The sequence below is a fragment of the Pteropus vampyrus genome, unplaced genomic scaffold (genome assembly GCF_000151845.1).
Source record: "Pteropus vampyrus isolate Shadow unplaced genomic scaffold, Pvam_2.0 Scaffold14, whole genome shotgun sequence".
Taxonomy (NCBI): domain Eukaryota; kingdom Metazoa; phylum Chordata; class Mammalia; order Chiroptera; family Pteropodidae; genus Pteropus; species Pteropus vampyrus.
Window position 1 is genome coordinate 4,571,390 of NW_011888795.1, and position 6,276 is coordinate 4,577,665.

Consider the following 6,276-nt stretch of genomic DNA (forward strand, 5'->3'; position numbering starts at 1 on the left):
CATAACATTGACTCTGTACCTTTGTTCGCACTGTTATTTCTACCTGAGATGCCCTTGCACTTCAGTTAACCTCTCTGCATCCTTCATGGTCAATCACCAATATCATCTTCTCCATGAAACCTGCTATGAAATAAACATAACATTTTAAACATAAAACATCCAAAGTCAGAAAGTTTTTATCATTCTCTGGTTAATATTTCTTAAGTGTGGAGAAAATGTTTTATACAATCTATGTCTCCCACAGCATATTTTTTCTCATGTCTCGTTGTCTATAACTGGGTCACTGGTCCATATGGAAAGGAGATGCCTGAACAGGTTAAGAGTAAAAATATCATATTATGGGTCACTTACCATGCCTGAACTAATTATTAACAAGATGAATAAATGGACACCATAAAAGATTGAGCCACCCACAGAGATGGAAGAAGAATAAGTTGTTCAATAAAATCAATGTTGAAAGAAGAGAGGAATAAATTTGAAGTAAACAATCATCATTGTTTTCAGCTTTTTCCAATCCAAAATTATTTACTATCTATTTAAATTCCAATTATACTTTCTTTTCATTGTTACCAAAGAAAACTTTTCTAGTCAGCCTGTATTAGCAATGAGGAACAGACTTGAGATTTCATTTCAGCATCCCCAACATCTGGCACACATGGGATACCAACAAACGTCTGTGTAAGCAAATCTCATTTGAGTCACCATCACTGGTGTACTTCAATAACAGAATGATGACTAGCCCATGTTTGGAAGGCAGTATGTGGAAGTTAAAGGGAAAAGAGCATTTGTGTATGCATGCTGCTGGCTATCACTGTTATCTATTTCTAATTCCAACTCTGTTTCTTCATAGCTATGTGAACTTGGCCAAATTACATAAATTCTATAGCATTACTTTTTCCATCTATAAAATGGAATGACTTTATATGAAACTAAAACACAATAAGGCTTAAGTGAATCAATGTTTATAAATTGCTTAGTCCAGTGACAGACTTAGTAATTAGTTGTAACAGTTAATACAATCTCCTTGAGTCAGAAAGTTGAGGCTATTTTGGCCAGTGCAGAGCATGAAAATAAAATAAGCTTTCTGGAGCATGTATCGTTTCCACAAACTAAATAGAGCCAGTTTCCAAATTGATAGATGGGTCTAACATGACACTTTTGCCTTTAACTAACCGTCATGGCAACAAAATTAGGAAAACTGATAAACTCTGAATTCTCCCATTACCTCTCTTAGATTTAAAACAAAACAAAACAAAAAAAAAACAGTTAAAAAGAATTTTTGACTATTTATTTAAAAAAAATAAATCTAATTTTTATGTGAAAAGGGAGAAAACCAGGCACCCCAAAATGAAAGTAGGGCAGGAAGTAATGTGAGGTATGAAAGGAAAACTAAGAATACCCCTCATGCATTCACAAAGGTTTGAGTAATGTTTTATAAAACCAGATTTGGAAGTTAGAACTCTAAACTTTTAATATTTGACAAGAAAAATATTCTGCTAAAATTTGTGAAAGGAATTAAGAAGTAGATTTTAATATCTGTCACATTATATTTAACAGAGGAATAAACTCAGCTGTTTAACAACTGCAATGTCTATCCAGTGGCTTTTAAAACACAAACAGAATTTGCAGTTTTCAGGAATTCAATAATGTTACCAGTTAATAAAACAACTCCTACTCTTACTCGCATCTAACCTAAGCATGGCTTGTCAATTATTACCATAAGCAGTAGCACTTATAGCAAATGTTTAACTCCAAGTTATGTCAAAGCACTCTTCAGAGTGATATAATTTGTGTTAAATCTGCAAAGGACTACATTTAATGGTCCATTTAAGACATGGCCTCTTAGTTGCTGGTACAATCTAGTAATGATTGTAGAACAAACCAATGTCAAGTTTTTCCATTCAAAAGCTGTAGAAACACTATCTCCCCAAGCTGATCTTAGGTTCAACTAACTACTGTGCCTTTGCAGCAATCCCGATCCCTTTTCTCCTCTACATTTTTTTAATTGACACCTTCTTATATTCATGTAACAATAGCCTAGTCAGCAAAATTCCAGCAAAAATTACCTAAAATGTGTGCTTATTCTTTTCCCCTTTCACACTATCTGGAAGTTGCCTTCACTATAGAAGAATGGTCCTGAGTTCCTGCAAGCAGCTTGCTCGCTAGCCAGCCAGCTATTTGTGATGCTCTTTAGCCAGTCTCCCAGTCAGCTTATTCACTCATTATTTAATCAATCAGTCAGTTTATCTGTTCAACAATATTTATTGAGTGCTTAGGATGTGAAAGGCACTGTTTTAGATATTGGAGTTACACAGTGAACAAAATAGGTAAAATTTCCTTTCCTTGATAAGCTTTCATTCCAGAGGAGAGAGAAAAACAATAAATCAAGGTCATAAATATAACGTGGCCAAAAAGTATTTTCCAAAATTCTTGGGAAAACATAAATTACAGAAAGAGGATAGAGAATGTTGCCTGGAGAGGAGGTTGTTGTAACATCCAACATGGTGGTCAGAGGAAGTCTCACTGAGAATGTGGCATTTGAGCCAAGAACTTTCAAGGTAAGGGAGTAAGCCATGTGGGTAAAGGAGAGAGGTGCCTTTCAGACAGAGGGAAGAGCAAACGCAAAGGCCCTGAGGTAGGAGAATGCTTGAGAATTCTAGGAACAGCAAGGAGGCCAGTGTTCCTGGAACAAAGTGAGTCAAGAGGATACCAGTAGAATATGAGACTAGAAAAGAAAGAGAGAACAGACCTTGTGAGGCTTTGTGAGGTTTTATAATCCTTTGCAAGGACTTACTTTTCTCACTTTGAGGGAAATAAGTTTTGTGCAAAGGAGTAACAGGGTCTAACTTATAGAGGAGAGTATTGCTGTAGTTACTATGTTAAGGATGGATTGTGGGCAGACAAGTGTAATAACAGAAGGTCCTGCTGGGAAGCTATTGAAATAATTCAGGTGACAGATGATGGAGACTGGTGAGTAATTCAGGTGAGAAGTTGCTAGTGTGGAGTTCAGAACAAACTACCCCACAGGTGCCTCAGTGGTATGCAGATTTCCTTTGAGCTAAAGGCAACTTTATCTGCAGGCTCAAGAGAAACTTCTGCCCCTCCCTGAACTACCTAGAAGACCTTAAATTAGAGAACTTGCCCATAATAAACTATTATTAGAGACAACTTCTTTTGACCCATCTACTGGGCAGGGAAAACTTCTGTTTGCTAAACGTCTGTTCTTAACTATCCTGCAATGACTTTTTGAAGCCCCCAGGGTGCATTAGCTCATCTCTAGCTCAGGCTGTCTTATGGACCTCAATCCCCCTTTCTATCTCTGAATCTCTCTTGTATGTGGGGTCTCTGACTCTCACATATGTGGGATTCCCATACATACATATACATATACATACACATACACATACACATACATATACACATATACATATACATGTGTTAAATTTGTTTTTTTTTTTTTTTTTTTTTTTTTTTGCTAATCTCATGTCTATTTGATTAGACCAGCCAGAAGAACCTTTAGGATAGAGAAAAGTTTGTTCCTCCCTGACAATGGTGCGGATAATAAAAAGTGGTGAGGGTTGTATATATCTTAAAAGTAGAGACTACAAGATTTACTAATTTATTGCAGATGGTGTATAAAGAGCACTCAAAAATGTTTACAAGTCTTTTTGGACTGAGAAAACAACAACAAAAAAGACTAGTAATTTACTGCTATATTACAATCTGTGGGAATAAATGGGTAGTAGGGAGATGGGAAATTCAGAAGCTAGGTTTGGGGCAAGTTTATTTGCAAAAGTCTAGTAGACATAGCATGCTGATATGGAGTTGGCAGTTGATTACACAAGTTCGAGAAAGAGATCAACTGGAGATATGCATTTAGGTGGTGTCAATTTATGGATGATAATCTATAAGACTGAGTGAGATTTTCTAAAGTGTAAATGTATGTAGAAAAAGAAAGAGGTCTGAGGCTCAGCCTTAGGGCGCCCCTAACATGTCAAGTCTCAGAAGATAAAGAAAAGTGGGAGAGAACCAGTCAATCAAGTGAAAAGGAAATCAGGAAATATATTGTTCTGGAAGCCAGGTGAAGAAAGTGTTTAAAGGAGGAAGACATGAGTACCCATGTCAAATGCTTCCAATTAGGTCAAATAAGAATAAAGACTGAAAATTGACCATTGGTTTAGCAAGGTAATTAATATTTCTCCTCACTGGGAAGATGAAGCAAATGATGAAACCAGACAACCAGACATGCTGCTTATTTAAAGTCTCCATTACATAATCCTACACTGATTCTAGAATTCTTTATTTTGTTTTATTATGTTTTACTAATTAATTCCTTATGTCTGTGGCTTGTCTGGTTTTATGTTGGTGTTTTCAAGTTGATCTTTTTTTAAAAAAAAGTTATGTGAGGGAGATAAATCAGTGTTATTGTCATTGTTTTGACAAAAATACAGTTTTTAGAGATTAATATTTCACTGCCATATTTTCAGTTAGTAACAAAGTGATGACTTCAGCCCAGGCCTTCTGATTCTAGAGCCTAACTCTGTTACTTTAATTTCCATAAAAAAGAGTGGCTTATGTCTCCTTTCTTGTTCTTTAGACTTTTCTTGATGCATTGCCCACTTTATTCATACTTTCTATTTATTCTTACTTAATCCCTTAAATTTTAGTCCTTAGGTTTTTTTGAACAGCAGTATGCCATGACCTTTAAGGACAAATATCAATATGACTTTAGGGCTTCAGGGAATTTGGACTTCTGCCAGACTCTAAATCCAGAGGATAGTTTTCATATCCCCTCATCTCCATCCTTTTCTACAGGATTTATTTCCTCCTAGCATAGGAGAAAAGCTGGGTAAATTAACAACACTGTACCATTAAACATGTATCTACCATTCTCTTGTTACGAAGATGAGGATTATAGGGTCCAACATCCAAGTACTCAGTAAATCTTGCAAGCGTAATCTCATATATCATCACAACATATGTCTTCTTCTTGACTCTTTCCAAGAGTTTTCCTTCCTTCCACCCTTATATTCAAACATCAAAAGTCTCCAGATTCTTAGTGACATAAGAGAGCATATTGTTACGAATAACCATCTTCCATCTTCAGGTTGACGTTCCAGTAATAGTAATTTACTACCTTAGGTCACACACATAAGCATTCATTGGATAAAATTATTGGATTAATCACAAATTTTAAACAATAAAACATAAATTGCAAAAATCACATTCACGGTGAATTGTATCACTGTTGAATTCTTAGTTTAATATTGTACATTAGTGAGGCAGGATGTTACCATTGGAGAAAACAGTGAAGACTATTAGAGACCTCTGTATTATTTCTCAAAACTGCATGTAGATCTAAAATTATGTCAAAAGAAAGGCTTTAAAAATATGCAGATAAAAGGACATTTATAGACTCCTTTTACCAAGATCATCAAACTGTCATGATACTGAGAAAGGAATACACCAGGGAAACTACTGTCTTAGGCAGAGTCAACCACGCTAGCCTTTGGGACTGGAACGAGAAAATCATGGAAGTAAATAAACAAAAAGCAATCTGGAAAGAGAAGTGTGGTGATGAATATAAATTTTTATTTTAGCACCAAATATAGTAGTGGTGCTTGAAGTATTATTGTGACTATAAACTCCACTTTCAATCAGCTGCCATACTCCCAGTCAGCCATGTGCTATAGGATTATTTTTTTCACAAGAATATTTAATATATGTATCTGCTTGGCCATAGTTCCAGCTTTTAAACCAAACATGCTGCCCTTGTTTCCATTCCATCTCTTTTCTAGTCATCCAACCTTCCTTTCCCTTTCTAGGAATTCTTAACATCATTGACTCCACTGACGGAAGTCAGGCTTCTGACCGCCTAATAAATAAGTTCACCAGTGAAAAGCCTATTTTTCATTCTGTTTAATTACAGGCTTCAGAGACACTCAAAATGGAGGGTATCTTAGGGACAAATAATACTGTAGGCTTGGTTTACTTATCTCCTATTGGCATTGGCACCAAGCCCTTCCTCTGCTTTGAAATTCATGGCTGTGTCAGTGGCTGCATACTAAACAGACTAAAGCTACCACACAGTCTGCTAAGCACCCAGATGCAGCTCAGTTAATTCATATACCTTAGTGGCCAATTCAGAACAATCGTTTAGATAATTAACATGGCTGATTTATTTCTAGTGCAATCTATGTATCTGACCGAAAGTGGATTTATATATTATCATTCTAATTAGATTTGGTGAACTATACTGGGGCTTGAACTATAATA